At 39.8% G+C, this 18,127-nt stretch overlaps 1 protein-coding gene across 1 annotated transcript in view; it reads right to left on the bottom strand.

Annotated features, from left to right (window-relative positions):
* The window catches only part of LOC127618989 (uncharacterized), a 111,307-nt gene extending 96,877 nt beyond the window's left edge, over positions 1-14,430 (bottom strand). Inside the window, exon 1 of the mRNA XM_052091702.1 lies at positions 14,294-14,430. The gene's annotated coding sequence lies outside the window, so the exon portion shown is untranslated. The remainder of the gene's footprint in view (positions 1-14,293) is intronic.
* Between the last annotated feature and the right edge of the window lie 3,697 nt (positions 14,431-18,127).

Here is an 18,127-nt window from a genome sequence, read left to right as displayed (position 1 = left end):
AATTGACCGGTAGATCGAGAGCTTTGCCTTTCGGCTCAGCTCTCTTTTCGTGACAACGGTGCGATATACTGTATACTTTATACTGTATGAACTATAGATTCTATCCCCTAAACCTATCCCTACCCCTAAGCCTAACCCTCACAAAAACTTTCAGGATTTTTACATAACATAAAAAACATAATTTAATATGTTTTTTAAAGTGATTTGAATTATGGGGACACTAGAAATGTCCTCATAAACCACATTTCTAGAATAATACCATTGTAATTACCAGTTTATAACCAAAAAAAAACTTGGAAGTAGCAGGGCGTGGAGCATGGGATGGGGGGGGGGGGTGTTGGGGGACATGAGAGGCTCATTGTAGGGATGCCCAAATGAGTTGTAGGGATGGAGGCCCCCTGTGGAGCAGAGGCGAGCCTGGACTGGCTTGCTTATGACATGGCATGGAGCAGTCTGGGGATTGGCTGTGACATGGCATGGAGCAGAATGAGGTTCGTCTGTGACATGGCATGGAGCAGACTGGGGATTTGCTGTGACATGGCATGGAGCAGAATGAGGTTCGTCTGTGACATGGCCTGGAGCTGACTCTGGCGTGGCTGTGACACGGCCTGGAGCTGACTCTGGCGTGGCTGTGACATGGCCTGGAGCTGACTCTGGCGTGGCTGTGACATGGCCTGGAGTGACCTCCGTGGTCATTAACATGGGCAGAGACTTAGAAATTATCTCTGTGGTCGTGGGCATGAACAGAGTCTCGGGAATGACCACTGTGGTCAAGGGCGAGGACCGAAACTCGGGAACGACTTCTGTGGTAGTGGGTGTGAACAGAGTCTCGGGAGTGACCTCTGTGGTCGTGGGCATGGACAGAGTCTCGGGAATGACCTCTGTGGTCATGAACACAGACTGAGACTCAGAGACGAAATCCCTTTTCTTCCTCCTCCGTGAGGCCGAAGTTGGCGGTGCAGGCTCTGGGACAAAAAAGGCTGGGAACGCTGGCTCTGGGATGGACGAGGCTTCCAGGTTGTTGGCCGTGGTAGGCGTGGGCATTGGCTCATTGGTCGTGGCATGGGATGCTGGCTTGACGTGAAACTCTGGCTTGGTGGCAATGATGTGAAACTCTGGCTTGGCGGCCATGATATGAAACTCTGGCTTGGCGGCCATGTTGTTGAACTCTGGTTTGGTCGGCGGCCGTGTCGTGGAACTCTGGTTTGGCGGCGGTCGTGTCGTGGAACTCTGGTTTGGCTGCGGCCGTGTCGTGGAACTCTGGTTTGGCGGCGGCCATATCATGGAACTTTGGTTTGGTCGGCGGCCATGTCGTGGAACTCGGCGGCGGCCATATCATGGAACTTTGGCTCGGTATCCGCCTCCCCCACAGTGAACATGGAACCAGTGATCTGCTGGGCAAGGTCAATATATTGGGCCAGATTGAGGGGACTGCGACCGCCAGGCATCAAGGAGGAGATGGGCTCATTAAGTCTGACCCTAAAAATGTCCTTCAGCGCAAGCTCATTAAAAGCCACCTGACAGGCTAGGGCACAAAAGTCCTCAACATAATCCTCTAGGGGACAACTCCCTTGACAGAGGCTCAGAAGCTGAACTGCTGGGTCCATTGTGAAGGTCTAGTTTTCTATCACATATTGTAGCTTGCAATGGCAAGGACGAAGAAGATGACGAAGGAGTGAAGAAACCAAGTGCAGTTTATTTAAATAAACATGGAAGCAAAAACCCTAACTATAAACATGAATTAAACTTAACATAAACTTGAAACTTGAACATGAACTAGACTAGACTAGATGAAACAATAAACCAATGAAAACAAGACACGTGAACATGGAGGGAAAACAGGGCATAACATGACTAGACAAGGAAGTGAACAAATTTCTAAATAAAAGACATGAAATCAAAACATGAACAAAACCACATCTAAACATGACAGTCAGTAACGTGTTCTAAATACTTTGGATTACTTCTTCAGCACTGGTAGATTTTTTCACTTGTTTTCAATATAAAAACTCCAGTACAGTAAGACAAAATACACATGTTAAAAATTCATTCTCTGAAAAAAGTTTCAGATATTTTTACAGGAAATCAATACAAAAATCATTATCAAGAAGATAAATTTTACCCTAATATCAAAGGTCTTACTAGAAAAAAAATAATTATGATCCAAAGTGAATTTTCTTTATAAATACATGATCCTGCCTGGTAACGTGCATGCAAAATGGCTAGAAATAGCATAAAAAAAATTCCACTTAAAAGGACTAAATATTAAATGAAACTAATTATATTAAAATGCAAAGTAATCTCTTCAAGTAATAAAAATACTTTTTTAAAGTAACTATTCTAAATATCAATGATTTTTATCAGATTTTTTTATTTTTATCATTTTATAGTAAATCCTCATTTTTTAAATTGACTTGTTCATTGAACTGTTGTACAAGCAATATCAAATCAAATCAAATCACTTTATTGTCACACGACCATATGAACAAGTGCAACAGTGGGTGAAAGTCTTGTATGCAGTTCCGAGCAACATAGCAGTCACGATAGTGACAAGACAAATACCAATTTACAATAAACAACATATTTACACAACACAATTTACATATCAAATGTATACCTCATTACACAACACAATCAAATGTACACCTCATTACACAGCACAGTAATAATATACAATGTACAGTAAACAATACACACAATATAGAATACACATACAATAAAAATAAAAAGTATATAAAAATATATACAAAGTAGTTATATTGTGAAAAGAATATAATTATGACAGTCCAGTGTGAGATAATAAGATTAATAAAGTGCAGTGCTGATGTATACTGATCATGATAGATCAAGTGTTCAAAAGTCTGATTGCTTGGGGGAAGTCATGCTTGTCATGTAGTCGGCTGGTGCGGGTCCTGATGCTGCGATACCGCCTGCCTGATGGAAGCAGTGAGAGCAGCCCATGACCCGGTTGGCTGGAGTCTCTGATGATCCTCCAAGCTTTTTTCACACACCGCCTGTTATATATGTCCTGGAGGGAGGGAAGCTCACCTCTGATGATGTGTCTGGCAGTTCGCACCACCCTTTGCAGGTCTTTGCGCTTGTGGGCGGTGCTATTGCCGTACCAGGCAGTGATGTAGCCAGTCAGGATGCTCTCTACAGTACTGGTGTAGAACCGTGTGAGGATGTGGTGGTTCATTCCAAACTTCCTCAGCCATCTCAGAAAGAAGAGGCGCTGGTGAGCCTTTTTCACGGCCTCAGTGTGGAAGGACCATGTGAGTTCCTCAGTGATGTGGACACCGAGGAACTTGAAACTGCTGACTCTCTCCACCGGTGCTCCATTAATTAATTCTAACCACCTGACGTCTGCCTGACAGGAAGTCCAGGATCCAGCTGCACAGCGAGCTGGTTAAGCCCAGAGCCCGGAGTTTCACATCAAGCTTGGAGGGCACTATGGTGTTGAATGCTGAGCTGTAGTCTACAAACAGCATTCTCACATATGTGTTCCTTTTTTCCAGATGGGAGAGAGCAGTGTGTATTGTAGATGCAATGGCATCATCAGTGGATCGGTTGTTGCAGTAGGCAAACTGCAATGGGTCCAGAGAGGTGGGCAGCACAGAGCAGATGTGATCTCTGATTAGCATCTCAAAGCATTTGCTGATGATGGGGGTCAGAGCAACAGGATGCCATTCATTTAAACAAGTAATTTTTGATTGCTTTGGTACAGGCACAATGGTGGACATTTTGAAGCATGTGGGGACTACAGACAAGGAGAGGGACAGGTTGAAAATGAAAATGTTAAATCACCAACCAGTTGGTTCGCGCACGCTCTGATGACGCGGCAGGGAATGCTGTCTGGACTTGCGCTTTACGGATGTTCACCCGTCGGAAGGATCTTGTTACATCCACAACAGAGACGGAGAGTGAACCAACCTCTGTAGCTTCGGCCGCGAGTGCTCTCTCCGCGAGGGCGGTGTTATTTTCCTTGAAACGAGCATAAAATATATTTATCTCATCCAGGAGAGAGGCAGTAGTGTTCACGTGTAGTTTCTATTCCCTTTGTAGTCTATGATGATGTTAATTCCCTGCCACATACTTCTAGAGTTGGTGGTGTTGAACTGTCCTTAAATTTTGTGCCTGTACTGGCGTTTGGCTGCTCTGATAGCTTTACGGAGGGCATAACTGGCTTGTTTATGCTCCTCCATGTTCCCGGAATTAAAAGCGGAGGTCAAGGCATTAAGTGCCATGTGAATATCACCGTTAACCCATTGTTTCTGGTTGGGGTAGATCTGTATATTTTTGGTCGGAACAATGTCCTCTATGCACTTCCTGATGAAACACGTTACGCTATCAGCATTAACCTCGATGTCGTCATCAGAGGCAGACCGGAACATCTCCCAGTCCGAGTGATCAAAACAGTCTTGTAGCATATAGTCTGATTGGTCCGACCAGCACTGGATCATTCTGAGGGTGGGTGCTTCTCCTTTCAGTTTCTGCCTGTAAGCGGGCAGAAGCAGAACGGAAGAGTGGTCTGATTTGCCAAATGGTGTGCGGGGGAGGGATTTGTAGCCATCCCAGAAAGGAGAACAGCAATTGTCCAAAACCCGGTCCCCTCATGTGTTGAAGCTGATGTGTTGGTGGTATTTTGGTGCAATTGTTTTAAAAATTATTTTTGTTAAAGTCCCCGGTAACAATGAACGTGGTCTCAGGGTGCGCGGATTCCTGCTCACTTATACTCCCATACAGGTCCTTGAGTGCCCGGTCTGTGTAGGCTTGTGGGGGGATATACACAGCTGTGATAATGACCGCTGTGAATTCCCTCGGTATCCAGAATATCAGATATGCAATCATGATATATGGCCCTAAATCAGCACTGCTGATGCACTCCTGCTGGTATTCCCTATCTGTCACTCACTCGATGTTGTGTTGATGTAGTGACACTAGGGTTTCCTATACAGAATACCACAACTAGCTGAACTGTGTTACGTGGACTGGCTGTGTGACCCTTGTGTGCCTCGTGGCCAGCACACCTGGCCGTAACATAATCTCCCCTAATGCACTTACAAGCATCGTACGGTCCCCAGCAGCTCGGGGACAAGTCGACTGCCCAAAAACAGGGACCAGCTCTTCTCCTTTTTTCTCCCCAAATGGAACAAAATCATTCAGCTGGAGGCCATATTGAGTCCGTATCGGGAGGGTGTCGTGGATATTCCAGAGGTCAGGTCGCGGGTGCCAGATGGTGCCCCGTCCCTGAGAAAGAAGTTCCTTCCTCAGGGGAATTCGCCAGGGGGGGCTGTCACGAGGAGCATGAGGTCCGAGAACTAGGTCTGGATGGGCCAGTAGGGTACTAGGATGACCTGCTCCATCTGTGCAAGTAGGCTCACTGGGGGAACCACATACTTGCGTAGCCCCAGGGCCCAGCTGTGTGCCAGCACATCTGTGCCGAAGGGAGCCTCGGTCAGGGAATAACAGAGCGGGCAGTGGGGGGATTCCTGCAAAAACCTTGACTCCAAATCAGCTGGACCACCTGGGGGTGAAGTCTCCACTCTCCCCTGGCGTCTGCTTCCTGCGGGTGGATCCACACCATGGGGGGGCTGTAGCAGAGCCGGTGTTGCTGCCGCAGGGGGACGCCTTTGGCGACGAGCAGACCAGGTGCGGGATCTTAAGGATGTGTTGGATGGCCTCTGTCTGCTTCTTATCCGTCGAGAACTTCTGTGCAAAATCCTCGATGGTGTCACCGAATAGGCCAACCTGGGAGATGGGGGCATCAAGGAATCTAACCTTGTCAGCCTCCTTTGTCTTGACCAGATTGACGCCTGCTTGCAGCTCGCAGCTGCCTGGGCAAGCATGGCCACCAGCTCTGTGCAAACCTACGACTGGGCGACCGCACCCGAGGGTGGGAGCCCAGCCAGGTCCTCGCCGTCAGACCGGTCAAGCCCGCTCTCTGATGATGAGATCAAGAGCTCATCCTCTTTGCGAATTCCGAATGAGATTGTGAACTCGCCTTGAGACGAGAAGGCGGTCTCATCCCAGAACTTGACCAGAGCACATGAGCATGCTGGGGAATGGGAGGTCCATGGGGGTTTCCTGACAGAGAAGCTCCCATTAAGTTCCCCAAATCACCCCGGTGCAAACTGCCTCAGCCTCATACCTGTAGGTAGAAGGACCGAGGTGGTGAGCCGCTGGTGTGGCTTTCCCTCTGACGAAATAAAGCCGCAACCACAATGTTGCCATGCTCATGAACCATCCACGAAAGATGTCTCTGTTTGGGCAGCACCCAAACATGTGAGACAGCGATCGTGGCAATCAGAAGCGGAGAGTTAAAGAACGCAACCAGGACGGAAAGGCATCTTGACAAAGACGCTCCATCAGTGCCACTCTTTATTAGGAAAATATAGGAAATATACTCTTTTTTTGGTGGAAAGAATATACCCTTTTAGCTGCTGAAGCTGAATTCTCTGCACAGCAACGATGCAAGAGGGGGAGAAACCGCTGTAATTTGCAGTAAATCCAACAGCTTCACTAACTTCAGAGGTGAATGGACCTGCAGAGGAATTCAGCTCTCTGATCACAACCACTCGGCTCCGAAGACAAAATCTGAAGGAGTGGTTGCAAGCCAGCTCCTTTTAAACCCGTATGTCTGGGGGAGTGGCATGCAAATTGGCCTTTAAAAATAAACCTTGTGTAAATTGATGCTAAGCTAAAATGCTATTTCTAGGCATTTTACATGAACCTTGGATCATAATTTCTCCTTTCTAGTAAGACCTTTGATATTAGGGCAAAAATTTTATTCTTGATAATAATTTTTCCTGTAAAAATATCTAAAAATCCTTAAAACAAGATCAATTTGATTGATCTTGTTTTAGAAACAACACTGCATAAGATATTATCTTAGTATAACCGAGAATGAGGCTTGATGTCCAAACTCCAATGAAGAGAAAACTTTACTAAAAAAAATTAAATATACATAGTGGTATAACAAAAAAAATTCACAAATGTGCACAAAAAAAACATGAATATGTGCACAAAAAAGCAACTGTTTCAGACCATTGCAGATTATATTTAGTGCAGTCAAGACAGCGTATATAAACACATGTTTGATGGCAGCATTGATTACAAATAATGATTAGACACACTAGATCATTATAAAGGATAACAAGATGAAAATCATTCAATTAACCAATGAGTAAATGATGCAAAGGCACCACCTACATCCGTAGTGCACTCTACAGCCACATTGTCAACAACAACAACAACAACAACAACAACAACAACAACAACAACAACAACAACAGGAGGAGGACAGGAATGATACCTACAAGAAACAAGAAAGGTTTAGAGTTTCATTAGCTTCTTTAAAATATCTGCCAACTTTTTTATTCACCTCTGCAGGTGGAACTACTTTGTTAAAAGGCAAACCAATAGACAACTCTGTACTCCGATTAATGAACATTGAAGTTTCATCTGCAGTGGTGACTTAAAATCTCAGGTTGCTGGACATTTTAAAGAAGCCAATAATGAAGTCCATACCCTTTCTGCTTTTGGCATTAATAAAATTACCCTCTCCTGTAGATATTCAAATCTTGAACTAAGGCTACTGCAGTGTGAGCAGATGGATTTTTTCAGTTAAAACAGAACAACATTTTGGCCTTTAATGAAACTCTAAACCATTCTTATTTCTTGTATTTGTCATTCCTGTCCTCCTGTTATTGTTGTTCAATGTCAACATCGTCAGCATCTCCACAATTGATAAAGTGCTGAAGAGAAATCATATTGCAATGAAGCAACTCTACAAGGTGCCTTTTGATAGGAATGGTGAGAGAGTGAAGGAGCTGAGGTACTAGTATGTACAGGTAAGAAGTCATCATTGTACACTACACAGTGCTGTAATCTCCTTGTCTTTCAGTATTGACAAGTAAACCTTTATATGCAGAATATGTTACACAATGTGGGATATTTGTAACTGTATGATTTACAATATCTACTGTAAGTTATTTCCTAAATTGCTAAACTATTTTTTATAGAGAGCGATTGAGCTGGAGGCTGATGAATACCCACACATTTTTGTGTATGTTGATGAGGCAGGAATAAACTTGACCAAAGTCAGGAGACATGGCCATAATATTATTGGTCACTGAGCCACTGTTGATGTACCAGGCCAGCGTGGACGGAACATTGCAATGTGTGCTGCCATATGTGGAAATGTTTTACTCAGCCACATTCCCATCACTGGGCCCTATAACACACAACGTCTCCTCAATTTCCTGGTTTTCTGCCCACCCATGTTTTTTGATGGAGTTTCTCCAACCATACTCCCCATTCCTAAATCCTAGGAGTTATTTTCTGCATGGAGATGGAAGGTCTATGATCACCGTCCTCATGACCAGTTGTCCTTACTGGGTGCAATGGATGCTGGTTGAGAGGATATCACAGCAGATTGTTGTAGGGGGTGGCTGCATCATGGCAAAATATTTTTCCCTCGTTGCATTGCAAGTGAAGTTTTCAGGTGTGATGTAGATGAAATGTTGTGGCCAGACAGAGAGGAGAGATTGGAAGACCCATGATGTTGATGAAATTGCAGCATATTTCCTTTTTTCTTGCACATATTATAGTTCCTGATTTTTTTTTGTACAAGCTTTCTTTACGTATTTTCGGTTGGATGTAAATGTGTACATACAATGATAAGAAATGTTTGAATAAATGTTTTGTGGAAAGTATAGTGTGTGTGCCATGACTTTTTGACATCAATACTATTCAGCTGCCTACATACAGTATACAATGTTAGCAATTGGACAATATTACATGGTGGGTAACTATCACACTTTCAGAGTACACTGTCATTTGACAAGATGTCTTTGCATTTTGACTTCGATTGAGAAAAACTGATATAACATAATTTTATACATTTTGTAATATTGATATTGGCCCTTTAAAAGTGTTTCTCCTCAATCGTGAGGGTGTTTTCATTATTGTAAACTGCAGTAACCTCTCCCACGAAACAACCCAATCATACTGGAAATAAAGGTTTGAGATTTGAACCCAGGATATCAGAAGTTACAGAAATATTCAAACCAGCCCATCTAGCATCAACAATCATGCCACAGTCCAAATCACTGAGAACAAAATTGTCCCCATTCTGATGGCTGATGTGAACATTAACAGAAGCTCCTGACCCATATCTGAATTGATTTTATACATTACACTGCTGCCACACAATTGGCTGATTAGATAATCGGAATAAGTAGATGTACGGGTGTACCTAATAAAGTGTCTGGTGAGTCTACAGTATTAATTTTAGGTCTTAAATGGGTCGTAAAAAGGCTTACATTTGATTTGATAAAATGTCCAGCAATCCTGGGAAAGCTAGGGCACATGTCATGATTTATAGTGAATAAGGTCTTATTTTTTTGTCTGTTTCTCACCCAAAGCTATTGTATCACTTCAGAAGAAATTGATTAAACAACTCAAGTCGTATGGATTACCTTTATGCTGCCATTATGTCCTTCTTAGAGCCTGAAAGTTTTGATCCCCTTTGACAGGCATTGAATTAAGAAAACAAAAATAGACGACAAAAAGAAAGAAATGACTAAATAAAGTCATACCATTTTGGAACAGGTTTCGAACAACATGAGGGTTAGTAAATGATGAGAGAATTATCATTTTTGGATGAGCTATTCCTTAAACCAACCCACAGACTGAACTGTTAATTAACCAGCAGTCTGAGCTTTTAATTAAACCATAGTCTTAAGTAACCTGCAGACACTTCACAGCTTCATCTGTCATAAACCAGCACAAACTAGCAGAAATATTCCAATTACGCTCCCACTGACTTGCTCCTATTCTCTACTTCCTCCTCCTCATGCATGTGTGTCACAGTGTTTGTGTGTGTGTGTTTGAACACTCCTTTAAAAATAGACATCTTAAAGAGACAGCAGCCACCCGAGAATCACAGACCAGCAAAGGAACATTACAGTTTAATGGAGGAAAGCCAATATCCTAATCCCTACCCTATATCCATACTCTTCAAACTTCAGCTTTTTCATATTAAGCCAAAAAACTAATGTATTCCAACATAAAATATGTATACCCTTAATATAAACATAATGGGGCTCATTCATGGAACTTTAGTAAATATATGAGTAAATTCAGATTAATTTGCGAATAAATGGGCCTTCCCGAAAACTTTTCACCAGATTTACGCTTTGTTCTTCTCAGATTTGTTAGTAAAATGTGTGTATGTTAGTATATTTCAAACACTGGTAAATAGGGACCATGTGCATGTTAATTCACAATTATCATAAACCAAGCCCATGAAAATGCCATATAAGGAAGGCACCGAAGGCTGTTAACATCTATGCGGAACAGTAATGAAATTTATAAAGTGCATTAAAATCGAAAAATTATCATGAAGCAAGTACAATAATGTCTCAAAGAAATATTTTTTTTGCTGTCAACTCTTTTGTAAATCAAACACTTTAAGTCTATAAAAATGGTTTGACAGGAGTGTAAAACATGTTTGGTTCACAACGGGAGGAGGATGTCCACCACCAATAATCTTCATTTGTGAAACTTCATGATTGTAACAGTGATATACTTGTAACTGGAAGAATCTGAAGAAGATCTTTGACCATGGGAAAAATCTACTTAAAAATACTTTGAGAAATGTATGCTAGCAGCAAAGAAACTTTTCTAAATAAGTCTAGGTTATGGTTTAAAAAGAAAACAATTTTTTTTTTCATTACTTATTTAATTTAATTTCCATCATAATGTAGTAATAGCAGTTTTTCTGACACAACAACACAACACATTCAGATGTCTTGGATCTGGATTGTTCATATCAACTAATGTTGTAAAAATACAAAAACTTTCATGAATCAGAGTTTAAATCAAAACGGCTTTGCAAAATTGTATCTGCACATGTTTCATGAACGAGGCCCTATATTAAAAGTTTACTTTTACAGACTTCACTCAACTAACACGGTATTAAAAAAAATGTAATCTACAGTTTTGGTCTAAGTCACTTGTGACATATGAAAAACATTGATGAATTGAAACATGGGATCTCAAAGTGATTTCACATACTTGACAGTACTGCATTACATACACAATAATGTAAAACAAGACACTGTGTGAGTTGCTGATAAAAGTTCAGAAAATTCAGATAAAATGGCACAGTGCTCTGGTTTATATGCCCGCGGAGACATGCATCAGAACATTATGTGGCATCTGCCAATACATTGCCATGATATTTAAGGGCTTTAGAGATCTTCACTTCTGGAAGGAGTTTCACATAGCGTAAGCAAATTATGCTATGTTCTGACAACTTGAAAGGGAACATGTATCGGTATAGGTGAGTACAGAAAAGGAAGTATCTGTATCGGGACAACCATAAAGATATACTCGTTCAGGCTTTCAAGATGCAGGACAATTTCCTAATCTCTAAATAAATAAACAATTACATGCTCAGGAAGATTTTACAAGGCAGATTTTAAATAAACCAGTGGTGGTTGAATGACTAATGTTTACTTTTTGAAATAAGTTGTTTTACTATTAAGTCAATTAACCTTGTAAACCAGCAAAACAAGTGCGCAAGCATCTTAAAAATTTTTTATTTGAACTTCCATTCTAGCGTTTTCTAAATAAATATCTATAGTGTTAATGTCAACGTATATTTGCTAGCAAAGTGTATTTAGTGGTTGTAGAATTGCCTAAAGTTATCATGAGTTTAAAGTGTTTAGGAGGTGTCATAACAACTGGAAGCAGAGCGGGGAGATTTTAAAACCAGAATACTTCAGTGAGAGCCAACCTAAAATCATGAATAAACTGATTCTTAGATTAAACTCAGACAAAAAGAGCTAAAAATGGCACCACATGGTTCCAATGCCAGTGCGTTCCAGAAACTGTAAGATTAAAACACTATATGATATCAAACGTCACTGCTGATTCAGCATACTTGCATAAAGTATCATTCAATTCACAGTTTGAACTTTTTCTGTTTGTCTCTTTACATTCGTCAAATAAGCAGTTTAGCATCATTAAAAAATAAACTTTAATGCACACTTTTTTGAAGGAATTGAAAACAACTCTAAGTCAGATCAAGTCCATGACTTTTGAATGGCTGGCTGAGAGTGGTGTGACTAGCTTTAAAACATTACACACAGAAAACATACAGGCGTCAATGCAAAGGTCAAAACAATATTTACATGGAAATGTACATACAGTATATACGTTATACTACAAAAACAGCATGTTCCTGTAATGCCATGTGTTTTGATAATATCCATATATTCTAAATGAAAAAAAAATTTAATTAATAAATGTACACTGTAAAAAATCTATTTGCCAGGAAGCTAGTAATGAATGAATGAATAAATGAATGAATGTTACATTTATATAGCGTTTTTCTAACACTACACTCAAAGCGCTTTACACAGTGAACAGGGGACTCTCCTCAACCACCATCAGTGTACAGCATCCACCTGGATGATGCGACAGCAGCCATAATGCACCAGTATTCTCACCACACACCAGCTATTGGTGGAGAGAAGAGAGTAGATTTATAGAGCCAATTAGTGGATGGGGATTATTAGGAGGCCATGATTGAGAAGGGCCAGTGGGGGTAATTTTTTACACCCCTACTCTTTACAAGATGTGCTCTAGGATTTTAATGACCACACAGAGTCAGGACCTCGGTTTAACATTATCCGAAGGACGGTGCCTTTTTTACAATATAGTGTTCCTGTCACTATACTGGGGCATTAGGACCCACACAGACTGCAGTGAGCACCCCCTGCTGGCCTCCCTAATTTCAGCAGCAACCTTAGTTTTTCCCAAGAAGTCGCCCATCCAGATAATGACCAGGCTCAACTCAGCTCAACTTAGCTTCAGTGGGCAAACATGTCTGGGTGTCTCAACATGTCTGCTTTATATGGTAACATCAAGATTAATGGGTTTAATTTATATAATTTCATATGACTGAATTCAATAATTTACAATAATAAAAGTACTGTGAAGGGTTGAATCATGTAAAAACAATTGCGTTTACATTGTGTGAACTGTAAGTGACAAACACAATCACTATTCATGACACATTTGATAGTAGCTGAGGCCTAATTGTATGTGTAATGTACCATGTTGGTAACACTTTAGACAAATATTAACAATACGTTCCTATACATTAACATTATTTAATGCATTAGGTATCATTAACTAAAAATGTACTTTTTTTTTTATTTTATTTAAAATAATTTTTACAGCATTAATTTATCTTGGTTAATCTTAATGGTATGGTAATACGTTACATTTTAAAATTGTCTCTTCCAATCCAGTCCTATGCAAAGCATGCAGGGAACTAGAAATCCGCTGCCCAGTTTCAGCAAAACATTGATGCAAGAAATATTGTTCACACGGTCCCATAAAAATTGGTTTAAGTGAACATAGATGATTGTACACACTGAAAGTAAGGTTATTTTATTAACATTAATTAACGCATTAAGTTTAATGAGCTAACAATAAACAATAATTAAATACAGCATTTTATAATTTCAGCTAATGTTAATTAATAAACATACAACTGGTCATTGCATATTCTTGTTAGATCATAATGCATAAACTAATGTTAACATATGAAACTTTCCATCTTAAAATCGTCTTATATGTTAAAATTAATATGAACTATGATTAACGAGTGCTGTACAAGTAGTTTAAAGTTAGTTCTCGATTTACTAATGTAGTTAATGAATAAAACCTTATTGAATGGTGTTACCATTTTAATTTAGAAATGTACTATTGTTCATTGTTAGTTCATTATGCATTACCTAACACAAACATATTTTAATGTAAACAAACATATTAGTATTTGTAGAAATTAACAATAAATACAGATTAATAAATGCTGTAAGTGAATTGTTCATTGTTAATTCATGTTAACTATTGTGTCAGCCATGTTACCCTATAGAGTCTAATTGTAACATGTTACCACCATTGCTATATGTTCTCATTTCTGTATTTAGTTTCAGCCGTATCCTCTAATTTTAGTACACTAAAAGAATGTCTTTGCTTCACATATAAAGCTGGTGAGAGACTTTGAGCACACACTCTCTCTCTCTCTCACACACACACACACACACACTGAAAATCACACATTTCTAGTCATATCATTGCTGAAATACTCACTAGAATACCCACACAGTGTCTAATACACCTCAAACACACATGTATCCCTACAGCACTCATTCTGTCACACTTGTCGTCATGAACACACACACACACACATATGCACTCAGAAGTGTCCTACCTCTCTGGTTGTCTTTTTATGGTGACACATGCAGTAATGAGTGATCATTGAAAAGTAGCAGTCTCGCAGCAGATGGGAACATCCAGCGTGATGCTGTAGAGTCACGCTCTCTCTCTCTCTCTCTCTCTCTCTCTTGTCTTATCTTGTCTCACCTCCTCTGTCTTTTACAATATCTGCTGTCTTTTCCCTGTCTCACCCACTGTGAGCTCTTTCTCTCGCGCTCTCTCTGTAGGTCTAAAGCTCACTGCTCACACACACACACACACACACACACACACACACACACACACACACACACACTTGCCTTCTCACACCTCAGCTCACTCGCCCTTTGTGACCCCCACCTATTTCTTCCTTCTCTCTCTCTCTCTCTCTCTGTGGGTGTATAATTAGACTCACTCCTGTCATGATACAGCTCTTGCTCATTGTGGGAGCATCTCTGAGCTGGCAGGAAGCCGAGCAGCTTTGCTCATTAACCTCTTAGGAGCTGGGGAATGTACAGGCACTGCCCACACCCCATTGGTCACTTTCTTCTCTCATTGCAGCCACAGGCTGCTCTGATTGGCTGCTGCAGCACATGCTGCCAGGCTGCAGCTCACGCCATTAGCTGCAGGGCCACAAGTGCCAGACTGCAGCTTGTGCACATTTAAACACCAGCTACAGTACTATCTGACTATGTACAATTTAAACAGAGTATCACAAAAAAGTATTGTAGTTTTGTTGTGGTCCACCTCAATTAGTGCTCGGTATGTTCATATGGAGAAGTGTTGTCATGATGGTCGCTAGTTTAGTTTAGTCATGTAAATAGTAAGCTACACACTATTATGTAAGGAGGCAATCAGCTTTAAATAAGTAATTTTACTCCTCATTATTAACATATGAATGATGCTGTTGTAATGCTTGCCCTAACATTTTAGAGATTTTACTGTTTAATAATTTTGACATATGCTGTATTTGTTATGCAACTCTAATTGTATTTAAAATATTTATCTCAATTAAATAAAGAAAAAGATTTGAGTGAAAATGGCATGGGTAATGCATAGTCTCTTGTTGCCAGATCAATGATTACAGCAAAGGTCTGGGCTCTGCCTTTGGTCACCTTATGCGCCAGAGAAACTAGCATGCAGACATTTTGAAAATGTTGTCTTGGAACTAGCGGTGCTATATGGATATATATGGTGTTAATGTCTATGCCTCTATGTTAATGAAATTCCACGAGACAATACAAATTCAATCAAAATATCTCTGTACAAAACCTCTATCCATCTATTTGTGTCATTCACTCATCGTGTTATCGTTAAGATTAGATTGTTTAAATGTGTTAAACCGGAATAGGGAAGGGGTGCCACTACGCACAAACACACACACACACACACACACACACTATAATTATTGTTAACTAAATAAAACAAACACTTTCACATATTAAATCACATTTTTAATCACACTCTTTAATCATACTAATTAATAAAAAAAGTACAAATGTAATATCCTTTAATGTTGTGAATTTGCATGTGAAAAAATATTAGCTGTCAGTGTCACTGTTTGAAATGTCATGGCAGCAACACATTTTAACACAAATTATTAACAAGTTAAAACATAAAACTTTAAGTAGGATGACACACATAACATTTAAACACTTGTATCATTAAAAAGTGTTGTGCTGTGTGTCATAGCTGTCAGAATGTGATCAGCCAGCTCCAATATATTTCTGTGGTTCTCGAAAAATGAACATTTACAGTGACAGCAAAACACCTCACTATAATGTTCATGTAGTAAATGGGTGGTGTATACTCACACCATCAACTCTTGGTGAAAAGTACTTTGTGCTCCCACACTTAATCCATTTTGATCAAATCATCTCAGTTGCTTCTATGAAAACAGGAAGTTAGATGACAAAATCCAGAAAAGCCGAGCACTGAAAAGGGGTGGGGCAGCATAAGGTCAATTGGCCAAGAACCACCCATTTAGACAGGATAAGCAATTTTACTGACATGTTAAGTGACCAATCACAGTTGGTTTTATTATTATGGTTTGTTTAGGGGTAGGGTTATCAGAGATGTATCATTCCATAATAAATGACCAACATGGGGAACTAAAAAATGTGGAGCTTATTTCAAATCATTTGTCAAACCAGTCATGTTACAGGGTATTGATTTTGTTTTAGAAAATCAAACCCAAACTGTTTTTCCCATGAGCTTTTTACCCTATGACAAGCACTTCTGCTGAATTATTATAATTATTTACATGTATGAAGCAGAAAACAACTAATTTTTTAGAAGTAATTTTTACTAATTTATGTTATTTATTAAGGTTAATTTAATCAATTCAATAACAAATATTTTTTGTATTAATTATTTAATGTCACTTCTATCAAAATATATTCATTGCAGTTTGCCTGAAAGAACACAACATTTTTGGATGACTTATGCACGATTTACCAGGTAGGGCAGGGGCAGGGGTGGGAGTGTTCAACATCTGCCTTAGCACATACAGTAGGTTTAGTGATTTGAACAAGCCCTATCCCCAAACTTTTGTACTACGGACATCAGTGAGGAATAACTCAAATCATGTGGCTTATTGAGGAGAAGTGGGCTATTAATTTTATAAGAGATTATATTTGCAAGTAAAACTAGCAAAAATATCCAATAGACTTACACTGAAGAAGAAACTCTATTGAAGGAGTTGCATTTACAAGGTTCCACACTGATGCAATGAGCGCTTTGAGGATGAAATTATCACAGAATTTGCCCAAGTTTGCCAGGTTAGTGACATCAAATCTTTTAAAGATATTCAGAATTTTGTTTAGGTCAAGTAGCAGAAAGTAAAGCAGATCGCCATGAGTAGAGCTGCATTTTCTGCTGTATTTACTTTGTGTATTTCTCTATAACGAGGTTTCCTGTGCTGTACCTATAGTCTCTACATATTTTCAGCTATTTTCCCATGTGTTTTCTGTGCAATCGCTCGCAGAGACTCGCACGCCATTCTATAATTTAGGTTTCGTTCACTCAGATAGGCATCGATATACCGTGTTCAGTTGATAAAGCATTGTCTATGTTAATGCTGTTAAACCTATAAATAAACACATGTCGTGGGATAATAGAAGAGAAAAAATGTAAAAAGCAACTCACACTGTTTGTAAAAAGAGCGGCTTACAAATCTTCTTAGCTTACAGCGTTTTGGTCAAAGACCTTCTTCACGCATTCTATTAATTTCTCTGAAGATTCTTCCAGTTGGAAGGGAACTATATCACTGTAACCATGATAATTTACCAGAGAAGCTTCACCAATGATGCAGGCAATGCACTCAGCTGAGCCAAATATTGGACTCCTGCATTCTTGAGGGAACCTCTGATGACAGCAAGAACATATGGTGACGATAAATTCCTTTCTTTCTTTAAGAGCGGACACACCAGTGTATCAAAATAAAATTACAATTTTAATGCACTCACTTAAAAATCTCTTATATTACTGTTCCACATATAAGTTAATAGCATTCTATTCTCATTTATTAGCGAGCCTAATGCCTTCCTTATATGTCCATTTATAGGTGAAGATTATGATAACTGCGAATGCGCATGCTTGCATGCCCTATTTACAAATGTTTTTAATTCATAAATACACACGTCTAACAAACAAATCTGTGGTGCACGCAGCTTTTGTGAATCCAGATGAAAGTTTTCAGGATGATCCATTTTATATACAAATGACTCCCAATTTACAAATTTACTGTATTTCTAAAAGTTTAATGAATGAGGCCCATTGTTTTACATTCTTTAAGATAAACAAAAACATTTCTTCGAAAATATTAGAAAAGTAACTTAAAGGTAAAGTA

Source organism: Xyrauchen texanus, chromosome 25 (assembly GCF_025860055.1).
Source record: "Xyrauchen texanus isolate HMW12.3.18 chromosome 25, RBS_HiC_50CHRs, whole genome shotgun sequence".
NCBI classification, from domain to species: domain Eukaryota; kingdom Metazoa; phylum Chordata; class Actinopteri; order Cypriniformes; family Catostomidae; genus Xyrauchen; species Xyrauchen texanus.
Note: the sequence above shows the minus strand (reverse complement) of the source record. Positions and strands in the feature narration are given on the sequence as shown.